Source organism: Apteryx mantelli, chromosome 19 (genome assembly GCF_036417845.1).
Source record: "Apteryx mantelli isolate bAptMan1 chromosome 19, bAptMan1.hap1, whole genome shotgun sequence".
Lineage (NCBI taxonomy): Eukaryota > Metazoa > Chordata > Aves > Apterygiformes > Apterygidae > Apteryx > Apteryx mantelli.
Genome location: NC_089996.1, coordinates 4223020 through 4249007, shown reverse-complemented (window position 1 = coordinate 4249007; position 25988 = coordinate 4223020).

Sequence of the window (25988 nt, the reverse complement as noted above, 5' to 3'; positions counted from 1 at the left end):
AACTGCTGGGCTGAAGCCAAGGAAAGCTGTGCTGGCGGGAAGACGCGGCGTGCCCACAAACAAGATGAAGGGTTTTTGCAGCGCAGGTAGGCATACCCAGCCTGGCTTTAAACAAGTAGAAGCAGAGACACTATCGCAGGGCACAAAACAAGGCTACGCATCTCCTGTCCCCAAAGGCCTTGTACACAAGACTATCAAGGGATAAGTGAAAAACCTGAAATCAAATCCCCAGTGCTTTTCAGGCTTAATATGCATTTTAGGCAAGTTGTTTGCACTATGGGGAAAGGACCACCTTTCCACGTGCAATTGCACAGCACCCAGCACAGGGCATGCAGGTCCAGGACTGTGTGGCTTGCCGCACTGTTGCTACCAGCACTGCCTAGTTCACATTGCTAGAATAACCCATGCAGTAGCATTCAAAAGATGGAACTGGTAGAAAAGGAGGGTTTCTGTAGTGGTAAAGACTGTACCAAACTGTCTCTGGAAGGGACTGCTTGCATATGAGCAGTTCAGGAACTTCTTAATTGACTTCAGGTTTTTCAGAGAGGGTATGTCAGAAAAAGTATCACCATACATATGCCCTTGTCTTTCCACTCTTCCTGAACAGGCAGTACTGATCACTGCAGGAGACAGGACTAATTGGACCTTTGGTCTGACCCAGCATGGCAACCATCATCATCTGTTCTGGGGTCACAATCACAGACAGCTAACATGCTCTTATGGCAAAAAATCCTGTCTAACCCAAAAGCAGAATCACATCTTCATCATATTTGTCAAATCACAGTACTTTGCAAGTTTTTGCATATTTTGGGTGCATGCATGACCAAGATGATACACGCTCCTGATACCATGGCAACCTTACTCAGACGTTTACCTGACATATGAACTATGTGAACAGCTAAGGTTTTAAATCAACTTCTCCTTGCTTATTCTGCTGTCACTGAGGCATCCCCTGGCCTCCATGGCAGCAACCTAATGCAGGGCTCTGCAGTAGGCAATGGCAGGGCACAGTGATGGTCCTCTTGCTTGCCCTGCAGTAACCGAGGAGCATCCACACTGCAGGGGGGGAGCTGCTGCTGACCCACAACAGTTGCACTTTGAGAGCTGCCTGTTTTTCTCATGAAGTCCTGTTAATTAAAAAGATTAAAGCCACATGTTAAAACACCGGCTGACAGGTGTAGCTCCCATCCTCCCCACTCCCTTGACATGATCATGAAGTGTTAACAGCAGACGTCAGTCCTAGAAGACTGTAAAAATGATCATCTCAAAGCTATTAATACAGCACGGGGAGGGAGGTTAAAGAGCCTATAACATTAAGCCTCTAGCTAGATATTAAGGGGATTTTTTTTAACCTGCAAAATTATAGTTATGTGCAAAAGAGGATAGGGAGGGGGGCTTTAATTAAAAATCCATATTCAGCTGGCACAACACTGTACTTAAGGGCTCTAGAAGAAGCAATTTAAACAGGTAAAATACTACCCCAAATGCAAAGATGTCTCCTGGATAAAGAGGCCCTTTGTATCTTTGATGTCCTGTAAGTGCCATTCTCTTTAATTTTCTCTTTCTCCTAACAGCCATAAAGGACATTTTAAATGCATGAGGGACATTCAAACAGCAGAAGCTGTGATACAGGTGTCCAGTGCATTGAAATGTTCCTGGAATGGACTCTGACAAGGCCTGTGACAATTCAAAAGCCAAAGGAGCCTGTACAGATCCTAGTGGGAAGACTTCCTAAATAGCTTTATTTACTACTGTGGTATGATACCACCTATGAGAGCACAGACAAGGATCATCTTTTCCTAGGTGTTCTGCAAAAGGATGGTCTGTATGGAAAGGCAATCCCTGCCCAGAGAGCTTCAGTGTGAAGGTATGTATGCTATAGGGGCCCTCTGCCCATATAGCTGTGGCTCTCTGGTGGGAATGCACAATCTGCTGGCAGAGGAGCAGCACTACAACCCAGGCAGCATCAGACGGGAGAGTGTTCAGACAGGGACAAACCATCAATTTGGGCTGTTTTAAAGGTTACTGCTCCTTTTCTGAAGGGCAGCCCCCAGTTGCGCAAACACACTCCTTGTCCACTGCAAACCTTGGTGAAACAGGTGAAAGCAACAAAACCACCAAAGCTGGATTTAGCTGACAAGTTAGGGGTACAAGCAAATGCATTTTTCTTGTTACTGGAGCAGGCGAAGCATGTGCTAATCAGGAATTATCAGTGCAGACCTAAGCTAGTATCTCTTTTGTCAGCCTGCACCAGGAGCTCTGCCAGCACAGCTATGCGAGGTGGGATGTGCATTTCCCTATACTCCTTGCTGACATGACAGCATCAGCAATGTAGGCCAGACCTATATATAAGCTAAGGTGGCAGCTGAATATATGCAAACCCGGGAAAACAAAGCAACACTGATGCCTACCCTACTTGCACAGTTCCGAGGTATGGTAGAAGAAGCTGTGAGACCAAAAATAGCTTTCTCAGCCAGAATTTGATGTGGCAATTTATACCAGCAGAAGATCTCATGCCTCCTACTCTGCTAAAGGTTCAATTGTACATATGGCCCAATTTACAAAGGAATTCCACCCTTTGCTTATGCTTTGGAAGTGAATATAACCAGTCCACAAATTATGAGCAACTTCTAAAACAATTTGGTTTGAACTGAGAGGGAACATATTCAGGACAACATTAGCCTGATGAGTTCTCTAACTTCAGAAGATGGGGCTAATTACAAGATCAAACAACACGGTTCACATGAGACTGGCCAGGTCAGTGCAGGATGGCTGTGCAGGGAGAGGGAATCCCCAAATCTAGAAGTGATCTCTGAGACAAAGAAGTCATCTTTATCTGATTCAGACACCTGCCAAGTTGGTAAACTTCAGAGATGAGATTTCTTCTAGTCCAGTGAAAATCATGCTGAAACCCCATTTACACAAAGCTGCTTTATGTGGAGATATATCTTCATTAAAGTTGTGTGCAAATGCGTTGTCTGAAGCGACTACATTAGCAGGATCCCTGCAAAACTCAGGGTGGGCCCTGGAGGATGCACCAAGGCTGTAGCTAAGAAGTGGTTGTCAGCTACTCAGATCCATAGAAGTACAGCATCAAAAGGTCATTACTTAGCAGACCACAAGAAAAGATACAGGTGCAACTGACATTAAGGAAGCAGCATTCTCTCACACAAGTGCTCAAGTTTTCTTTGCCAAGTCAGTGCGACTGCCCAAGGAGCAGCAGGATTCAGTAGTGTTTTCAGCGCTTTCTGCTGATAGCCTTGAACATGGTCCCCATGCTCCATAGGAAGTGCCTGGTTTTGGAAAATGAAAGCTAAAAGCAAGAATTATGCTTCTGGGGCTCAAAGGGAGTCATGAAACCCATGTTCCATTCCTGCCCTTACTATTAACTTTCAGAGGGACCTTGAGCAGATGCTTTAACCTCTCTATTCTGTAGAACTGGGGTAATAACATTGTCGTATCTCGGAGGTGCCCAGATACTGAGGGCGGAAGCCATAGGAGCTAGGGAGAGATTTTCTCATTACCACCAGCAACAGGCATTTGCTCTCATTCTTCAGAGGATGCCTCGGGCATAATTCTCTTTGTAACACAAAGTCATTGCCCTTACCCTTTCCGCACAAAATTCTACAAGGACTGCCGGTGGCCACCTTTGGAAGATGTTCATGTACCCTGCCAAAGCTGTCTGTTTTGCCAGGGACAGACTGGCCATGTAAATAATATGGCAAACAGGGGAAAATACCACTGGACAAAATACTGCATATGTCAAGGTATTAGAAATCCTGGAGAAAAAAAGTCCTCATGGTTTAATAGAGAAGGTCAGACAAAAGTTATGTTTGTGTTTTTCAGCATGATTGGATTATAAATATAGTCAGCAGAGGCTTAGGACACAGGGAGCTGTAGATTTTATTCGGATGTGTCACTTCTGACATTGGCAGATGATGCCTTCATAAACCTGGCTTCGCTGTTGCAAGCTACATCAGTGTTCAGCCGAAGTGCAGTGGGAGCAGGCAGAGGATAAAAGACAGGAGTTTGCAGGGGAGCCAAGGGGCAGACAAAGCAATTATGAAGTTATATATGTGTTTGGCTGTATGCTGTGCTTTACTCCAACAGCTAAACAAAGTTAGATTGTATCATTAAGCAGCACCCATGGCAGAAATGGGGAAAGAGCTGCCAGCTCAAGCAATTTCATGAGGTCACGATGCAGCCAATACATCTTTGATGTGTGCAGGATTCATCTGCTCTCTGCAGACCACAAACCTCTTTTTTTCTGTTCAACAACTCTGGAAAGGATTTTCAGAAGTGCTTAGAGAATTTATGGCCACATGCTCCTTTGAAACAAGCTCTCTTCCTGCATACACTAGGCAGGCTGTTGTATTCTGCTGAAGGTACTGGTATCTTGTGGAGTTTATGCTAATCAGTCAATAGGGTTTATGCTCCTAAAGCTTTTAGGTGCACACAAATCTTGTCAAGGGTATGTCCCAATCTTCTGGTCAGATCCATGTTAAGAAGTTATTTAGAGTTTCACTAAGTCAGTAGGACTTTACTTCAGGTGAATGGCCTTATATTTCTATTAGTTCAGAACTGGTATCGAGAAGGGAATTCATTTAATAACAATTCAAGCTGCTTCTATTTCCTATCAAGTCTGTAATATTAGGGGAAAATGTTTAAATGACTTCTAAGGAATATTTGACCTATTCATGGCAAAAACACTAACAGCCATGTCATGAGTAATTCATTTTCTGCTTTTGAATACATCACCCATCAGCACTGAACTTTTACTAAGAAGAATATTCCTGCAGTTCTAACAGCAAAGATGATTTCACCAAAGAGATGGATAGACTAGATGAAGAGATAGATAATGGATGTAGAGAGATGAAACTGGTTATTAATTCAACGTGTCACTTTGGAACCACACAATCGCTATCTTTACCATCGCTTCCAAAAGGCAGGCCGCTGGCTACTCTTACTGTGCTGCCCATAGTCTTGGGGATGCTCAAAGTTAGAGAAACAGAGAGGGACATTGACAGAGGATCTATTTTTTGAAAACGGAGCAGCTGGTCAATGCGATCACTGTACTCCAGGAGTCTCCAGCCACAAAGCTCTCAGTGTGCGACAGCGTGATTTGTCACCTGTGACCAGGAAAGCAACAAATGACACTGTCCTCTACGCACCTCGCTTCTCAGTGTTGTCAGCTTCAAAGAATGAAGGTTGGAACCAATGCTCTTGTTAACTGCATTACCCCTTCCTAGAAGAGATGTGATGTAGCAGTATCCTTGCTGTCCAAATACCTGAATTTTCTGCAATTGCTCCAGACTGGCCAGTCTTTCTGTGTTGTGGCTAATAACTGAGAATCAGAAGCTTGAGGAGAAATCAGGGGACTGTGACAGTATTCCCCAAAGGCTGAGGCATGGGAACAAGCTACTTGCACGTGCACAGGACTTCAAGTGCGGAGTTACTTGGCTATTATTGAACCAGGTAGGCATATCCTTAATGCACTATATCTGTCAGAAATGAAATTAAATCCTGCCCTGTTGTCACAACAAAACTACTCTATTAAGTGCAGAGATGAGTTTTCTTTTTCTTTTAAACAGAGTAATACAGAAAGCTTCACAACAGCCCAACATTTTGTTTCACAGTAAATCCTATCTGCAAACCAACAAACCATCCTCAAGGCAGCAGCTCAAAGACTCAGAGACCTAACCCCATAGGCACGTGATTGCATGTAGAGATAATAGAAAAATCAGTGAAGCCACCATATAGCCAGAGAGAACATTTAGGCACTCAATGCCCTGTTGTTTGACTTTCACTAATATTGTTTAATTATATTGCTACAAGGCAAGAATTCCCATTTGACGGCAACTGGGAAAGCGCTTAAGGTGATGATATTGTTCTGCTTGGGTGGCCTGTGCCTGAAGGTAATCTTTCAAAAGCAGCTGCTTTAAGTGTTAGTTAAATGGTACCTAGGGATTCGCTTGACACAGGTGTCATGTTTAATCTTATTCATATATCAATAAAACTGGTACCATATGTGCAGGTTGGTTGGCAGCACTGAACCTCTGAGACAATCAATATTTCCATTAACAGACTCATCGTCTCTGGTCAGATCCACTGCAGTGCTCCAAACTTCAGGCTTTCTCAGTCTGCCTGCTTCTAACCTCTTTGTTTTTCAATTGACTCCTCAAACATTTATTCTCCGGAGAGCACATTGCAGACATGTCAATATTGCAGTGGGTTTCACCTCTATTTGTGCATGCGCTTCCCCCAGATATACATTAACATGTAGCAGGGAAGTGGTGGTGGTCAGGGTTTTTAAGTATATACTGTTGCTGCAGTATGTTTATCTAATACTTTTCAGCAGAGGCTCTCAGAGTGCTTTACAACCAGCTCTGTCATTCCAGTCACAGAGAGGTTAGCTGAGACTTAGAGGGAAAAAACATTGTCCCAAGTGTCATGAGGATGAGGGAGTCTGGAAGTCCTGACACTCAGCATATAGCAACACAAGTTAATGCACATAGGAAAGCTATTGCACATGTAGTTTGTTGGCTATTCCACACCAACTGCTCCGCTATATACACTATGTTCAGACATGCAAAGTTGCTTTCCCTAGAAAAAGCTCTTCTATTTGCACTAGGATCTTTTTTTTTTTTTTAAGAGGTTACAGTTATGTATAAAATTCATGTTAATAACTGAACTTTCAAAGTTTGGAAAAATATTTGGATGCAGCCTTTGGGTATGGCCCTTTTCTAATTTATCACACCAGCCTGCTCTCTTAATCCTGTCCTACCATGGAGACAGACTGAGCAGCAGGAAGCGGGTCTGGGAGGAAGCAGTGACAAAGAAAGCTCAGCACAGGGAACATGAATACATCTTTCATTCGGGTACCGGGGGGACAATATCAAGGGTCACTTGTTTTCTGAGGTCCTAATTTAAAATTAAATTTAGCAACTCTTACAAAGGAGAGCCCCATTCAATGCATTACTGAAACCGATTTACCTGCCAATAGCAGTCGCTGTCATCAAGTGAGAGAACTGTGGCCTGAAATAGCCAGGACTAAAATAGCAGAAATGCTAATGGAAGTGCATTGGCAGAGCCACACGTGTGAGAAGGTTGCACAGAATCTGCCTTTTTTTAGCTGAGGATATTTCTCACTTAGGTGAGTACAGAAATTTAGAGCTTAAAATACACTTTATAAGGTTATTCACCTTGGCCCTGGTATTCACTTCATTTGGAGCTCTGGGCATTCCTTCCATCTCAGGGAATGGTGAGCAAGGAAATGTCTGTGCAGAGGAATACTTGCTCATGGATGTGCTTCTTGGATGGGATTCATCTTTGGACAAGTCACCTGACAAAAGCAATCCCTAACTTACCATGAGAGACAGATTTAACACTCCCAAATGAAATGTTAATGCAGGAACAATCCCCTATAACATCCGCACCGTAAATAATTTACTTTCCTTCCAAGCACTGAGGAAGATTAATGGACAGTTTTTTGAAAAAAAATCAAGTTAAAACATTTGCAGGCCCCGGTGTCATTGCAATAATAGGCAGCACGTGTAAACACTGCAAGGACTGTATCCATTTAGGAGAGGCTCGGAGACCACACAGTGCATGAGAGGCACCAATGAGCAGAGCTGTCCTTTCTATCAAGGGGCCATTTCTAGTTTCCATTTGGAGCAGGGAGAGGCGGGGGATTCGCTGGCTGGGTTTGAGACACCGGTTATTTGTTATGATGAACTCTCTGAAACGAAGAGATTAAAATAAGTCCAAAGTGTTTCTCTGACAAATGTTTAATGTCACCCGCAAGATTTATAGCACTTCTGTTCCCCCTCCAAAAGCTTTTAGTTCAGTGGCAGAGGTTACTGAGGGCTTGTCCACTGGCTGCCGGCTTTATAGTTTTAGCGCTGGCCAGAGAGTAATCCAAAGTTTCAATAATGAGTAATAGCACTTTCAGCTCACCATCATCATTTGTCCTACATCCATTATTGTCCTAAGAGACCAATCTTGCTGATGTAAATGGTCCTGGCAGCTGGTGTGTCAGCATTTCACACCTCCGCAGCTGCTAGGCCTGCATTGGCAAGCAGCTCTCCTCTCCAGCACAAACCTCACAGCCTTCCCTTGGCACCCCGGTACTGCCGGGGCAGGGGGACTCCGCGAGCCAGAATGGAGCCAAGGAGATGTCCTCCCTGACATTCCTAACGCTGGCATGCCCAGCCTGGGTGTCCTAGCTTGAGGACGGCACTCTGCAAGGCTTTGTACGGGAGGGTTTCTACTCTACCCTCAAGGCTGTTGTGCTGTGGTGCAAAGGGAGCCATCGCTCTCCCCTTGTGAACTTTGCCGTAAAATCTCATAAAAAAGCATTGCCCCCTCTTTGCCTCCTCTCTGTGCCATCTTGCTTGTACCTCTCTCCCCACTCTTCTCCCCTTCCTCCATGGGGCAGAAAGAATTAGAGCAGAGACAGTTCACCCATAAGGAGAGCATGCAGGGCATTGGGGATCTACACTCATGTCTTCTCCAGGGGCATTCGGGGACACAGCTGGAAGGAGCTGGTGGGATGGAGACACAGTTACAGGGTGAAGGCTACACTGACACCTGTACTGCCAGGGAACAGCCGCTGCTGGGGCTACAAATGGCCAAGGTGTCCTCCAGCCTGGGAGGGGGTTCACTCCCTCCCTGCTCTCACTAGCCTCCACATGCCACAACCTACACCACCGTCAATCACGTACAGCTTCCAGGCTCTCCAGTAGATAATCTAGCTATATAAACACATCTTCTTTTTTTTTCCTTATTCACTTTAAGGAGCTGCTGTTCAAAATAGCATCGAGCGTCACATGCTGCAGGACCATGTCAGACAATATTGCATCCAGCTACCACCTAGCTGCCTGCAGTGAGCCCTGTCAAAGTGACAGCAACAGAGAGAAAATGGGGTTCAGTAAGGTACGGCACATCTTGCAAAGTACAAAAGGAGATGCTGGACTTTCCTAGGCAGGCATGATCTTTCTGCAGTTACCTCAGCTAGCTGGAAGTTCATTTATTCCTCAGTTAACATATCCTCATGTTTGTATCATGAGTTGAGTGAATTGTCCTCATGTTGCATCCATGAGCCCACTTTCAATTTTCTCTTACATCCCCCGTTTTTGTCCTCACTCATCCAAGTCCAGATGATACAACCCAAATACATGTGTTCAGCAGAGCAATCACAGGAATAGGAATAACAAACCACCACAGACAGCACACCAGACTGCTCTGCAGGTGCAAACAACTACAGATGATGGACCAGCTTTCCAAAAATCATTAGAAAAGTGAATCCCAGCAGCATAAATCACCAGCCTCCCACTTGTCACATGGTGGTTGGATACTAACAGGTCAGTTCTATTCCGCAAATGCAGAACTTAATCACCCAATTGCTAGTTTGTATAATTACAACAGTTATGAATCATATTCTTTACCAACTCCTTTCAAAACCAACCCCTGGATCTGACTTGCTAACCTTTCAGGCCTCATCAGTACACAGCCCTGCCAGACACTGCGGTAGGTAGATTTTTAACCGAGTAATAAATCAGGCAATTGCCCCAAGTGCTGTTCAAAGGCTTGACTCTAAGTGTGGGTGAAGACCCTCCATCCAATACTGCTGACCCCAGAGTCAGGCCAAGACAAAATTAGTACTTCTAAGTTAGCACAATTTTGAGAGTAGGTTGTTCATGTTTCAAACACTGTACTTGAGCATTGCTCTTAGCTTTCCTCTACAACTAGGAGAATTATAGAGAAAGCTGAAAATCTCACATGCCTATGGGACCCCAGGAAGGGCTTTAAACAAAATGAGAGCTGATAACATCAGACAGTTAAAAAGCCACATTATTAAATCTGTATTGGACTTACTGACCAAGGACAAACAAACCCCTTTGTCTACTGAAGAAGGATACCCTGGTACAAGCTATATTTTACTCCATCTGTTCTTTAAGTCCCTGAATTCATGTGATGAGAAGCCTAGATTTTCTTTTTTAAAGTGGTCTTGGATGTCCCAACCTTTTGAAGTCCAAACAGCAGTAAGTTAACACCATTCCCTGTTCAGAAGTACTGCACTCCTCTGTGCAACTATCAGATCTCAATAAGATGTCTTGAGTTGAATCCTTCAAAACTAGTCCTCAAAAATCAATCACTTTAGGTAATGTGGCATTTGTCTTCTTTTGTATTTAAACAATATTATTTCTCATGTTAATTTTTTCTTTAAGAATGTGAAAGTTACACACCTACTGGCATATCGGGACCTTTTATATAACACGCTGATGCCATGAGTCCTTCCTAGGACTCCAACGGGAGAAGGTAAGAACCCAGGTTTTGCGTAACCATCCCCAAAGCCTGGTGCTTCAGGTGGGATCCAGCTCAACTAGCCAAGAACACATTGGACAACAACTGAAAGCACAAGAATATCTTTTTCTATTCTTCTGCTGAGACCACTGCTACCTGGTGCTTTTAAGCGACGCAAAAGATACCTCAAACATTTGTTGCGCGCCAGATACAAATACGGGTCAAGGCTAAAGCCAGAGCTGGAAATGAGAAAGAACAGAAACAAGGGTAGGTGACACAAAGCAGCAAGGTTTTGATTTGAAAAGAGATATTCTGATTCATGCTGGTGAAAGATTTAGTCTATCTGAAGTATCTGATCACAGCTTAGCACTAGAATTGGTCCACTGAACTAGTCAATCTTTTAAAGACCATAATCCTTTCCAAGCAACTGGGAGGCACACAGTCCAGGAAAAGCCTTTGGAAGTTGAGTCAAATCCAAGAGGAATCTGTAAAAACACCTCTGAGACCCTTTAAGATTTACTAGAAGGCGAGTCCTTTCTTGCTCAGGCTGTTCACAGACCTAGTTAGCAGGTATCTTGGAGATTCAGTCCCCAGCTTTGCTACGAGGTATCTGGTGTGACCTTGCACTGTGCCTCTGGTCCTTAAGTGCAACTCAGATGACTGTCCCCAGGAGGACCCCGGAGGGGCACAGCATATGCACGCGCTACAGAAGGCGACAAGTAACTGCAGCTTCCAGCAGCCCTGTTTGTCAGCTAAGCCAAAACAGCCAGCCGTCACACCAAAGCGTAAAGGGAAAGCCTTCAAAACAGTGTAGCAGTTGGCATGTCCAGCAGCAAGAGGAGCTCCCTCTTCTCTAATGCTCTCTGTCATCGGGGCACGTACCACAACACAGAGCCATGGCCAGACGGCGGGCTGTATCCCTGGGTAAAGCAAATCAAAGCAGCAACTGCTATAGTACTTTCTGATTACTCGTTTCAATCAGGAAGCTGTTTCGCTACGCTCTTCGGCTGCATGCTTACAGGTATGTATGCTGCTGCTATGCACAGGCTCAAGAAAAGATACCCTTGAAGTAAATTAAATTTGAATTAAACCACATGTGAGCTGCAGAATGTGCTGGGATTGCAGGTTGTAAACCACACTGCAGAACTATGCCTTTCCCAGTGGATCCCTTATAAATCTTACCATCTATCACTGTGCATTTCTTCTGCTTAGAACAGATCTAATCTTGGGACTAGAGTCAGAAGCTCCTTCCCCCCCTTCCTTATTTTAGGCCACCTTTTTACACTGAGTAAGATAAACTCTTCCTGGCTGTAATATTGCTAAAGGCAGCAGGGTTACAGTGGGAAAAAGTTTCATCCCAGCAAGTGTCGCAAGTTACTGTATCAGTAAATTACAGAATAAAAGAGAATTTCCTTTGCTATATGGCTCATGTTGCCTCATCTCTCTTGATGAGATTGGGAGAAGAGGTTAACAGGGAGCAGACAGAACTAATGATTTAGTTAGGAAACTCATTAGCTAACCAGCAGTGGAGTTGAGATGGTGCACAGGTTTGGTTAGAGCTGTCCACAGTTAAGATATTTATCCAGACTCACCTGAAATTGTCCGGCCTGTAGGTTTAGCCACGGCTACCCACTTGCAGATGCACCACGTCAGCGTTATCGAGAGGCTTGGTTAAGCAGAGGGGTCTCCAGGGAGCATTTCAGTGTGTTGCAGGTCTTTAACATGAAGAGGTGGTGTCATAGCCATGGATATGAGGTCGTAACATAGTCATTGGGGTGGCTCCAGACCCATGGTCTGGAGTATTGGTGATGGCCACCTGGTGGGTTTCTGTAGGTGGTGGTTTCACTCTCACAGCCCTGCGCATTAGCACTCAGGGCTCACATTACTGCAGCACCTTCCATTAGTAGGAGCTTTGGTTTCCTTAGGCACTGACCCGGCTCCTGATGCTGTGTATTAGAAAGCACTTCGTGTTGGTTGCCTCTCCCAGAAGCTTTTTCTCCTGCAGGAAAGTGTCCTTTTTTTTCCTCTTCCAAAACATGCTCCATTTCCTTAAAGCATAATGTTCCTTTTTTCCCCCTGTCATTATCCTATAGTAACTAGCAAATTCCAGTTCCTAATTCTTGGAGCAACAAATCTATCAGCCTTCTCCTTTAGCCCCAGCTCTTCTCTCCCCAGACACCTGCTGCCATCCGGTCGCTGCTGCCCAACGCCATGTGCAGTTCCCCGGGCCGTTCATCAGGGGCTCCGCTCTCGAGCCCTGCACCCCCGTTCAGCGCCCCCGTCCTTGCAGCATGGGGAGGTCAGCACCGCAGCCGGGCTCCCCACGCGCCCGAGGGGCCCTGGGCTCCAGCCGGTCACCCCACAGCGACGCGTCCCCCTTCGGCTCCGCTGCAGCCAGGCCCGTGGGTAAAGCCCCATCGGCGGGGCTGGCCCTCTCACAAGTGGGCAGGGGCACCTCAGCTTAAAGCTGCATTAGAGCCCCCCCCTCCTTGGGGGGGCAGGCTGGACGGCTGCTGGCCTTTTTTTATATATATACATATAGAAAAAGGCTCTCTGCTGCTTGAGCATTTGCGTGCATTGCAGCACAGCACCAGCGCCGGCTATATCTGCCTGCAGTTCTTCCTCAGACTGCAGGTGTTCCTGCTCCGGAGCCATTTCCTGACCGAGCACGGCTCCCTCCCGCTCGCTGTGCGTCCGCCGGTGCTGCCGCAGCCCTCGCCGGCCGCCCTCCGCGCTCCCCGGGCCGTGGCCTCCGCGCTCCCCTGCCAGGCAGCAGCCACCGTTCGGCAGCTCCGGCCCCCCGCGCGGGCCCAGCAGCCCCCCGCTGCCGCGTGCCGTTGGGAGCTGCTGCGGAGCCCGTGTTGCTCGCTGTCTCGACGCAGGTGAGTCTCCGTGCCGTGCCTCCTTGGGGTCCACGTAGCTCTTGGGCCAGCCTGCCCCACGGGCCCTGCGCGTGGACCTGCCCCGAGGCGCCAGCTGGCCATCTTCCTCCATCTTCTGCCGCCTTGAAAGCACGTCCCAGGCCACCGAGCGCCATCCTGAACGCTTTGATATGTGACATCTGACTTTTCCTGATTTATTCAGAGAGAGAGAAATCAGTCTGAGGCGCTCAAAGAAGCAGCAGTCTCGGGGGAAACGAGGTTTTGCTTCACCCAGCAGCACCTCTTGATCTTCTCCTCCTCCTCCAAGGTGCTGGCCTGTCACTCCCACCACTGGGATCCTCACCCGTTCCTGCATCTGGAGCAGGAGAAGAGCTGGGAAGTCCTCTCCGGTCCTCTCTGGCTCGTCAAAACCCCTAACTTTCCCTTCATCACATCCCTGCTTCTGCAAAGCGTGGCACCCCCTTCCCGGGGGCATCTTCATGTCGCTGCACCTCTTCCCCCTGTCACAGCCGCGGGAGGAGGACAGAGGAGAGGCATGCCTGGTAGATTGATATACCTGCCAGCTGGTTTAATAACCCTCAATACATAACAGTCAAGGCTAATGCAAAGTTATCAGCAGCACAATTGAGTCAGCGGCCGAGACACTAATAAACTGAAACCAGGTGGCATCGAAACACAAGTGACTGGACTAGGTGAGGTGTCCAGGAAAGTGCAAAGGCAGGAAATAGATTTTTAAATGATCTGCTTAGCGCAGCCTCTCAAGGACGTGTCCAGCTGCACAGTGAGGAATCGAGCTGGGCACCTTGCGCCTTGCCTGCTCCCAGCCTTGCCTTTGCTGTGCATTAGTAATAAGCACCTGCGACTCCACAGCATCTTTTCTCAAAGACACTCTGCAGTGGTAGGCACCATCTCCTGTATGAACATCCAAGGCCATTTAGCTGCCGTGGCTACTCCAGGCCTCCACAGAAGAACCTCAGGCCACTGTGTTGGGAGAGCAGGGGGAAAGAGCTGGATGCTGTGAATCCAAGTGGGATTTGCTGACTGTTGTCTTCCAAAAGCGGCAGCTGATGTGCAGTTTGCACTTCTTTTGCCCAGGGTGCAGTGCAAGACACAAGATGTTAAAGATTCAGGTGCTCTGTGGGCTGACACAGCAGGAGAGCCAAAACCTGGACCAACAGCAAAGCTAACCCTCCTAACCAGGACCTCTCCAAGCACAAGAAGAAGCTCTGCAGTGAGACAGTGCATCCTGGCTGCCCTGCTGCTAGTCTTCATCCAGCGCCTCTGATACAGTTATGCCCGAGCCAGGTAATACCACATTTATTTCTTCTACTAGTGGATGTCATAAGGCACTTGATCCAGGATAGGCAGGAGAGAACTAACAATGGTATTAACCTTTTCCCACAGTAAAATAACCTTTTTAAATGTGCATTATTTAAAAAGGATGATATTAAAAGCCTGGCATCCCAGTGGAAGTAAATCTTCCCATAATAATTCTCCCCACTGGACTCGCTTCCAAGGAAATGCTGCATTTTCAGGAAAAGCTTGTCCAAAGGTTATTCTTTCTTTATGTGCCCCGCTAACCGGTGGCTTTTGCCATTGTCCCTTCTCCATAAGAACAGGGTGACCTGTTTTAATGGGGCGAGATGCGAGTGTTGATTTTGAAGCCCCTGGTGGGTTTGCCTGCCTGTCCTCTAGCCCTCTGCCAGCTGCGAGGTTCAAAGGAAGTGTCGGAGGAGGAGCACGCTGTTTCGGGAGTGCTGCACGTCTGTGTGTGTGAAAACGTTTAACTGCTGCATATGCAAAGAGCTAACAGATAAGGTGCCAGTAGGTGGGGCTGAAGAATATATTGTTTAGATCCCAGGTTTCATAGGTGCAGTAATAGCACAGTGTACGGGCTTCTCTGGCTGTTTTTTATTCATGGTACTTAATGGTATATTATAATAGAAATGTATTCAGTCCCTTAACTTTTTGGCGCAGCTGACTAGAGGCACTGAGGTGTATCCGCAAGAGAAGCAGGCTGCGCCCCCTTTACTGTGCCAGGCAAGCGTTCGGGCTTCGGATGAGGCCCTGGCAGCTGGGGATGCTGCAAGTTCCCCAGGAAGCCAGGGGTGAATTCCTCCTTCTGCGTGCAGCCCCTGTCCTGCCCAGTGAGGCAGCCGTCAGTACCGCAAGGGAGAGTTGCCCACTGCTCCCTCTACAAACCCGCACTGAGAAAGCAGCCCGGCTTTACACGCGAGCCACCCGCTGCCTTAACTCCAAGCTCTTGCGGATATGCAGTAAAACAGAGGTTCATTTTTCAGCATTAAAAATGTGCATTGAGGGAATATTTGCAGCTAATTTGCAGTGCATCTTTCCTGCGGAAAGGGCAGATTTCAGTGTGGGGCCCCTTCTGTCCTGCTGCTACTCTTAAGTATGTAACTGCCCATTAAGAAGTTTCGGATGAAATGTAATCTCACTGGGACATTATGGCTAAAACTTGGGTAATCATTACCATGTGTTAGCAACCTAGGAGAGCTATCTCAGGCCCTCTTCCCCCCCTCACATGTGCTTCTCCCCTACTATGGACTAGGTGCGGGGACAGCAGCTTGAGGCTCGTGCCCTGTTCAGGTGCAGTAGGAACGTGTCGGCTGCTGGGCTCCTCGGCTGTGATGAGCTGTTGCTTATGTCAACTGCGGTGGAGGCAGAAGGTTGAGCAGCACAGTGTCATGGGATTAATCCAGGCCGCGGATGCCATTTGACAACCCTGGACTACATTCTGCTATTGGGCAGAGGCCCAGCATCCTAGCATGTAAGATGCTAGAATTTAAGGTTGCACAGGTTTGAGCATATCATCTTAACCATTTGTTCGTCTAACCAGTGAACACAGCAGGAGGCTGCATGAGGCTGCGTTAGGCCTGTGGGCACAGCTCACTTACTGCCCTTTAAGAATGCACCATCCTGATGGCATCCCCACCTGTTTTGCATTCTGCAGAAAATAAATTATACTTAAAATAGATCTCATTTTAGATCCAGAGGCACCGGCATCTGTAGCCTGTTAGGAATAAATGGCCTGTTACTCTTCAACCCTCTCATCAGATTCGTGTTTCACAAACAGATTTATAACTTTGCTGGAAAAGCTGACAAGCCAAACTCCAGCCTCATTCAGTAATGTCTTACTAAATTGAAGAAGTCATAAACCACTTTAAAAAAATGAAAGTTAGGACTAAAGGTTTGAGTGCAAGTGACTAAAATCTCAGAGAAGGGCATCACAAGGGAGACAAAAGAACAGACTTGAAGAGATGAAGCTTGGTGCCTCTGAAGGTGATATAAGACTGAGAAATGGCACTGGAGATTAATTTATTATAAGGATAAAAGCAGATACCCAGAGACTGTGAAATAGGGAAGGACTGAGTAAAAAGAAATGAGATGATTGAAACTAAGGAAGGCAGTAGACCTACTTTCTGTAGGAACTGAGGAAGTGATTCAGGAAAATATAATGCATGGTTACTTCGTGCAGTAGGGGCACCTATATCATGCTGATCTTCAGGACTAAGTGAATAACTGGAAACAGCAAAAACCAAAGTAAATTTCCCTGAGAAAGGGAAACACTGTGTGTCAGTGTTTCAGTGCTGGGAATATGAAATGGCTGTGGCTATGGTAGGGGAGAAAGCCCTGAGTCAGCCTGAAAAATCTTGAGATCAGCTTTAAAATTAAAATGCATATATTTTAGACACAATACATTTGACTTTTTTCATTTACTTTTTGGTTTCCAAGCATTTAGGATGTGCTTGCTTCCTGTTGAGTACTCTTCTTTGAAACCACAAGGGACAGGAACATCTAGTTCTATTTTAAATAAAAGACAAAACTCTTGTGCAATTCAGTGAATCTGTCATCTGGGGGTTTAAGAAAAGCAGTAAATACCGGAAAACTTTGTAATTAATATCCAGGGCTAGTCATACCATTTTATGATTTCATGGTTCATTGTTCAGGAAACAAAAGGCAGAGCAATTAAATGGATAAGTTCACCACTGAGACATTTATCAACTTGCATACCCAAACTTGAGCTTAATCTTCTCGAAATATCCAAAAATGACTATTCAGTATGTTTATGGCATAAGCGAAGTGTCAGCTGTCATCCTTGACTCTTCTCTGAGGAGTCTCACCAAAATATAACCCTATTTATTTGATCTTGTCTATCATGGAACCAGTAGTGCGTCAGTAAGCGTATGAGTAACAGAAACCAGTGCAACAGTCGGTAAATGCATTGAGCTTTCGAAAAGAAATGCAAACTTCTGAATGTTGCAATCCTTAAACCACAAAATCCCAAGCTTTTGCCTGACACTTCCTTCCTATAGAGTATACTGCACTAAGGAACAGTTTTTGGAGGGCTGCTTTAGACTGATTACAGTGTATGTGCTCCCATATTGGCACTGTGTTGGCAGAATTATAATCAAAGAGGCTTTATGTTGCTCAGAGAAGGGAAACGGCATGTGAGCTTGTGGCAAGCTGTGACAGGAAAAGACTAGTCTGGTAGAAGAGCTTTTAAGAGAAATCAGGCCACTAAAAGTAATGGGAGCTGTAATAATCCCTTTTTTGTGCTATGGATTCCCCTGGAGCATAGCTGAAGGGCCGTGGTAAGCCTGTGGATGAGGAAGCTCACATAGGTATTGTCTGGACTGCCTACACCTGAGCAAAATGCTTTTAATTCTCAAATTTAGATAGAATATGAATAAAGCTGGGGCATTGTAACTACACTTTTCCAATTTCCTCCTTCCCTATTTGACACCTATTTGATCCTTGATGTTTTTTGAATGTCACCTTTTGGGGGCTGGGGAGAAGAACGAAGACCTTTTCTCTTAAATTTCCCCCCCACTTTTCCTCTGTACCCAGACAGGGTCAGTAGGCAGTGCCAGCAGTCTGACGTCTTTCACAGACCTGTGCATTCATTTCAAAAAAAGGCAGGTTTTGAACCCATGTCTGCTAGTCACAGCATAAAAAGGCCTGCACTATTAAGTCTTGAGTAAATATTTCAACAAAATTGTAGCAATCAGGAACAGCACAGCTAATGCTCAGAGCCACTCGGAGCAATTTTCTGGCTTCAGAAGAACTAAGACCCTTGTTTTAGAGGTAAAAGCTGCTAGCAGCTGCGCTTTGCCATTACTGCGGGTAATACAGGACCCGCAACACAGCAGCACATCCAGATTCTGCTCAGAAGGCAGTGTCACGCGCGTATGCAAAAATATATCTATATGCATACTGATAGATGTGTACAGTAGTAGCTGATGTCTTGCAGTAATTTTAAGTTTCTCTGCAACAGCTATGAATGCTAATTCTGCAATTTTAAGAGTAATGTATATGATAAACTTTGGGGATGTAACCATTTTCCAAAAAATGAATGTTAAGTCAGCTGAAATAATTCTTCCATTCAGGTCAAATTTATCAAATCCATTCCTGGCACTTTCCCCTTCACACAGGGGGAGAAAAACAAAGAAATTTAAGAAAGTTGGTGTTTCATTTCAACTTTTTCCAGAGTTTTTTTGCTTTAAACTGACATTTCCAATTGAAATGTCATTTTCAAATAGGTTTAAAAAATAAAAATGAAATGCTTCAGGTGAAACGGTTTTGGTTTCTACAAAGCAAATTGTTTTTTCTTCTCATTCAAGCAGTGAACTGAAAAATTAATTAGTCACTAATTAACATAGCTCTAGTGTTGACTAATTTGTGTTCAAGAAAAGAGCGATTATAGGGAGTGGTGATGGGAAGGGAAAATTGGGCTGCCTGTCCCAGCCAGCACTGGTGAGGGAGGGAGAAAGAGGAGTGCCAATGGGAAAGGGATGGAGGGACCTGCTGACTAACAGAAGGCAGCCGAGGAACCAGTAGTTTTGGAAGGTATGTGAAGACAAATTGACTAGTCTGGATGTTTCTGGTCTTGCCCTCTGCCTTGGCAGTTTCCTACTGTGTTGGAGGAGGAGGAGGAGGCACCCAAAGAATAAGGATGAGATTAGCTATTTGGACTCCAAAGAAGAGCATAGGTGGGATTTATCTGCAAGCCCAAGGGCATGGTGAGGAGCAGCAGTTCCCCATGCCCTAGTCTGAGATCCGCAGGCTTCGCTGGCCCTTTTCTTTCCCTCACAGCTTGAGAGATCAATTAGGCTTAGCAGCAGCCCCCCCGTTTTGGGGTAAGAATTGGAGCAATCGCCCAGCAATGGCATGCTAAAGGAGCTGATCCCTCGCCTCCAAAGCAGCGCTTTGGTCACCAGGTGCTGGTGTGGTGCCATTGAAGATGCAGATGGGGTGCTCTGAGTCTGGGGCACCAGACTAGGAAATGGGGTAGACCTAGTTTCCAGCCCCTGTTCCTTCTTTATGCGTGTGCACAACCTGTGCATGGATCTGCTATTCAGTAGCAGAAATGCTCATGGCTCAGGAACTGGAACCCACGTTTCCCCTAAGGGGACATCTCGCAGCCCGTCCTGGCTAATAGCTGTTCTGCAAAAGGCTTCCCAGGCTTGGGGGAAGGAGTTCTGGGCTGACGTGGTCTGTGCTGGATTCAGGACAGACACTGAGCTCTAAGCATCCCCTTCCAGGACAGTTGGTGAAGTGTCAGCAGCGCTCACCCTAATCTCTTCTGTCAGCTCCCGTACTTGCACGCTGACCCCTGCCTGTGCCTTCCTCAGTGCATCACAGCAATAAGGCCAGACTGAATTCCTGCACCATTTCCACATGTTTGCCCCTTGTACCCTTGAACTGTGGTGCGTATGTCCAGGCATGCCTGCGGGCTACAATTAGGCTATGTAATGACAGGGACAGAGATCTGCGCCTGCATGGGACCTACCACAGAGGTCTCCTAGTCTAGGGCGTGGGAGGTGAGGTGCCACAACAGTTTGGTAGCAATGAATCACTCTGTGCCTGGCCATTATTTTAGTTGCTCACTGATGTGGCAGCACTCCTCAAGTGAAAACGAGAATTATCTTCTGAAGCAAGCCCTTGTCTGCACCGTGCATCTTGTAGTTTATGCAAGAGGCAAGGTGACTCTGTCAAGGCCACAAAGAAGGTCAGTGACCAAGTGGTGAACTGAGCCTCAGGTTTCCAAGGGAGCGCGCTGAATGCTGGCTCACCCTCCTCTGGGGGAGGGGGGAAAAGCAGCTTTTCTCTTCTGTTTTTTCGCACAAGAGGGCACTGTCCCTTGTGCTGCTGATGCCAGAGTCCTGCTGGCTGTCACCTTTACAAGCCCCGTCTGCCGGGGTTCATGATAGTTTGTCCCTTGCAAATAAAGTAATAAACAAGCAACTTTCCAGCTTTTAAATGCAAGTGTCGGGGAGTATTTTGTCAACATTTATTCACTGTTTAGATTGAAATCATTAGTGACAGCGGAAAGCTACTTAGACTCGGCACTGGTGATTAAAGCTGCGAACAGAGGCATACTTAATGCCATCAAGATGCACTATGGATAGTGGAATTAGGAAATCTCACTGGTGAAGGGTAATTAGCATGTTCCTCACTCAAATGAGAGCAGTGCTGTATAATTCAAAAGTGCCACCAAGAGGACTGCATTATTTATCATATCAATCTTCCTTCATAAACACATAACTCACCTCTTAAGAACATGACATCTTATATTAATTGTGGGAATAGCTGGCTGGCAGGATCGTGTGTTTAACTCGGCAAATTATTCTACTGAGGGCAGGAACGTTGACGGGCTCCAAAGTGGAGCTCCTCGTGCAGCTGTGGCAGGGCAATGGAGGCCAGGCTCTCCATGGGGATGAGGAGGCCCAGTTGCAGTAGTTTAGTGTTCGTTCCCATGTTCGATCATGTTGGCATCCCTCAGGCATGGCTGCGAGCTCTCAGCAGCGGTATTTGTGATTTAGACTTGTGCACATGAAAAGGAAAGCAGGATCATGGTTGTGAGCGCTCCGTCTCCATCCGGTTTCCCCTTTCACTGCTCCAGCTAGGAGCCCTCCTTGCATCACCTGGGAGGAAAGTTAGTCCTTCACCCTCGCGCTGGATGAGCCCCCTGGAGCCGGGTTCCCCCAGGCTTATCTGCCTTTGCTTCCAGAGGCAAGAAAATGAAAGTTGCCATTTGATGCATGTAGGTGGAGCATCCACTGACCACAGCTATGTGCCCCTCACTCTGCCAAGGGCAGGATGAGAGCTGGAGGCTCACCTGAAGATCGTGTTGCTCATGCAGAAAGGGAGATGCCAAGGTGGACCTGCCAGAAGTCATCCAATCTAGTTTAAATCGGCACCGTCTGAATTCAATTGTCCTGTCTTCTTAGTAATATCGAAATGAAAAGATGCTTTTGTTAATGGTGTTGGTCAGGTGCTCTGCAGTGCGCTTCCTCACGTGGAAGGTTTGAAGAAAGGTGGAAATCGGGCCAGGTGTCAGACTGTGGATAGGGTTCCCAACGGAGCCCAGGCCAATTAGGAACCAGACTCCATGAAGTTCAACTTATACTTGTTGAGAATTGGTCTAGAAAATACAAGATGTTGGGCTTTTTGCGATATTTCTTCTTGAGGAAGACATTGCAAGGATCTCTGAATACAAAAACTGAGACTTTTTTTGTTGCAAATCTTGCAGACTTGTCATGTGTACTTTAGAAAACATTCCCAAATTAGTGCAACTTCCCTTGATGTCTTTGCAGTTCCAGCACGCTCACACCTCCCTGCACATCTTTAACCCCTGGTATTTGGGCTGCTTTCACAGACAGGACATTCTTGCCTTTTTTTTTTTTAATACATATATAGCCTTTTATGGCTATATTCCTCAAGTGAGTTATCTGTAATTCAGGAGCTGAGAGCTGCAATTGAATCCTGGTAGTAGCCCGGCATGTGCCAATACAGCATACCAGTGGACATGGCAGCTTCTCCATCACTCCTGGCCTCGGTTGTTTTTCCAAAACAAGAAATAGAAGCCCATTCACAACTCTTGAACTAATTTACATCAGCTGCATGGGACTGTTACACTACTTGGCCTTTTTTGACTTACGCAATGACATTTTTAATTAATGTTCTTGTAGTTAATGATCTAGATCAATAATAGAAAAGTAGGATGAAGATATAAATCATGTAACATTAATACTATCAATTTAGAAAACTCTGCAATTGTTTTTCCATTTAAAACACTATCAGCCTGTCTGCACAGACAGAGTGGATAATAGGCAGAGTGTCTGGGAAATGCTTTTTTCCACACAATAAACATGTAATGGAAGTTAAATGTAAGTTCCTTCTTTAAACTTGAACTGCTGCTATTTTTGTTATTACCAAAGGCAAAATGTAAAACTTCTGCTTCATCTTCTATTAAAAAACTGGAAACATGAAAATTCTGGATGTGTAAGTAGATGGCATGGTTTTCTTCATTTAGGATAAAGTGACCATTGCTTAAGTGGGAACGAAAATAGAATATTACTGAAAATAGTGTTTAACCAGTTGGTTTCCATTGGGAGGAATATGCCTCAATCATTGCACCATGCATGGTATCAGTGGAGGGCAGAGTTAAGGTTGTTTGGAGATTTAATTACATATTTTCACATCTCATTCTCTTTGGGTTCTTTTAAGTGTTATTTTATGTCTAAAATTTTGGCCTTTATTTAATAGCCGGTTTGGGAATAATATAGTATCCTTCTATTGCATTTGATCTGTAAACTTCTGAACCATACTTAATTGATGGAAACAGGGTAGGTGTGTATGTGGTTTGGTTTGTCTGGGCTTAAATTAAGCATTTCAAGGATTTGTATTTTATTTCCTTTGTTCCTTGTGCCTTACAATAATGCAGGGTGTGCATATTGGATGAGCTTATAAAAGGAGCAGCTAACACCTGCCTTGCACAAGCATTACACTACTCTAACAGGATCAGGGAGGTGGAAAAATGGTTTTCCATAAAACACAGTAGGAGTTTCCCTCAAAACAGCCATAAGTATCACCATAATAGAGTGGCATAACTGAACTCCAAATGCACCCATGGGGAGGCCCCAAAATGAGTTTCTGTGTGTGTTTTTTGTGTTAGGTTTTAGTATCAGAAATCATGTTTCACAGTGGAAGAACCGATCGTCTCTTAAAGTGGGGAAGGTGTGCTGTGCCAGCAAAGCCATAGGGAATGCGTTGCAGGATTGGTCTAGCAAGGCACAGCCCTTCAACCTCTCTGGCAATGACATTTCTTTAATACCGGTATTTGGGGGGCTGTAAGAGCTGCTCAGAGTTGCGCTGCCTGCTGTGTTATACAGATTGCTTTGTCACTCCCCCGGGCAGGGAAGCTGCGCCGGTGGGCGCCGGTGAGTGGCAGCAGACGGGTCCCCCGGCAGCTCCTGCTTCTCAGGGAAAGCAGGGTAGCTTCAGAAAGTGTCAGACACCACTAAAATCCCTAATTAATCTGAGCCTTTGCTGCAAAGTCACCTGACAGTCTTCGCTTCTGCTCTGCCCTGCCACACACGGAGGAGAGCCATCAGACTTCAGGCCTGTAGGACTCGCTGTCTGGGGACCTGCAGAGATGGGGGCCCAAATCTGATTCAGTCAATGCTGTCCTTGGTTTCAGGGTACGGGGAGGATGGCAGAACCAGGCTGGCTCAGTGAAGGCAGGGAGCTTCTTTGATCTGGGGTAAACCAATAAACATGCTATACACGCACCTTCTTCCCAGCTGCTGATTTACCCAAGCAGGTACCTGCTTTGGCTGCTTTTCTTCTGGGCAAGTGAAGGCCCCAAGTTTGCAGCAGTTCCTGCCATGCTGCCTTGTAGGGCTGTGCTGCTCACTAGCCCTCATGCTTGGGTCAGAGCTCTGGCCACCCTATGGCCACCAGCCCTGGCTCTGTGTGAGCTCGTCCAGCCGTGAGCTCAACCAGCAGCTATTCTGATGCTCAGTTTTCCCAGGTTCAAGCCCTGCTGGTGATACAAGCCACCATTCACTAGATGCAAGGACTCTAGCTAAGGAGGCAGTATAGAGCCTCTACACTGCCAAAGCCCTCCAGGAGACAAGCCGCTTAGGCACAGGGAGAAGGTATTTAAATACCTAATTGCTCTCAGAACTGAATACATTTGAGGACCTTAGCTCCCAGTAGTGGTGAACACAAACACCCTCCTTGTTCCACCTCCAGCCCCAGATGTGAGCGCAGCCCAGAGACTGCCCTCACCGAGATCCAGGCTGGGTGGCATCATGTTAGCTCAGTGCTAGCGCAGCTGTCTGCTGGGCCTGATGAGCCCTGCTGAGAAACAAAGTACAGTATTTTGGGCACTGCACTGGATAGCAAAGGTTAGCCCAGGTGCCTGCCCCAGCTCAGAAGCCCACGTCACCAGTGCTTCACCCTGGAGATTGACCAGCCCACGTCTGCAGTGTGCCCCTTTTCAAATTACAGATGATCCTACCCTGCCTCAGGTTCCCGTGAGTGCCATAAGGGATAAAAGCAGTCCCTTCCTTGCAGAGCACTGTGGGGATAAAACTCCTCAAAGAGCAGCTCAGAGACCAGAGCAGAGGTGCTCTGTGAGTACCTGAGAGAGCTGGACATCTCTGAAAGGCCACCGGGTGCGAGCTCTCTGCCAAGGTGCCTGGAGCATCTGAGCTTTGCTTCTCAGTGCTCCCAGTTTTCATCTCAGGACTGGACTGGATTTATTGCTTGGCTTGACTTGCAGATACCTTCAATAAGCAATTCCATGCTCACAAGAGGTTTGCAAAAAAGCTCTTTAAATCTTCCAGCCGTTCCGGTAGAGATGGTTGTGTGCGTGCAAGCAGGGGATGGTCCCTATGTCCTTGCTGGATGTCAGAAGTAAATAACAGCCCTGTCAGTTTTAAATTGCAGATTCACATGTAAAATGAGATTTTGTAGATCCCTCTGTATTTGGTTAATTAAACCTAACCAGTCCTATATAGTCCTTCGTGTTCCCACTCAGAGCTCTGTGCACTGCTTAACTGTTCAGCTATGAGCTACCTGGAGACCAGCAGAGTCTGGCAGCATGCGGTGCAGGGAGAGGTGAGCTCTTCCAGCTGTGGGCTGCCCCTATGCAGGTGCCTCTCTGACATCCCCGGGGAAGGCCTATGGAGAGGAGACAGCACCGAGGCAGCTCCGTACCAACCGCACAGCCTTGGGGAATGGGGGAAAGTGCAGGCAAGGTCAGAGGACAGCAAAGCGGCAGAGGGCTTCTCTGAAAGGATACTAACTTCTGGCAAGTCCCCCTTGGGCTGTCTCAAATGGACAAGGAATCCCGTAGCTGGTTGATGGGAACCAAGAGCATAAACCACTTCTGTCTATAGAGCTCATGAAGGGAAAGCAGCATATGCCAATACATGGGGTTCCCCAAAACCTATCCTGGGGTGGGCCTTTTCCTTTCTTGCAAGTGTAGTAGTGGAGCCTTTCATTTTGCCCACACAGCCCCAGGAACTGGTCATGGCTTGCCCTTTCCCGGCAGCAGCCCAGCGACATGCAAACCTGCCACGCAAATGGAAAGGGCATCTGAGAAAAGAAGTTGCTCTCCATTTAACACCTGCAGGAAGTCCTTAAAATCAGCAAGTGAGGAAATATGCTGGAGGGCTCCCCAGAATGTTTTCCTCTGGGTAATTTGCTGTCGCAGACCTTAGGGTGGAGGTTGGGGAGACATTCAAAATCACCTTTTGTTTTAATGTAATTTGTTCCTTTAAAAGCCTGCTAAATTACCTTAGCCATGCATATGCACTGCACTGGGCGAAACACAGGTGGAAGGTAGATTAATGGGTTGGCCTTTAATCTTAAACCCTTTCATATTCACTGGGGAGATGGATTTCTCCATCAGTACAAGCCAAAAACACACAAGCGAAAATGATTTGGTACTAAAGACAATTCTGAGAGGACACCTAATCTGTCCCC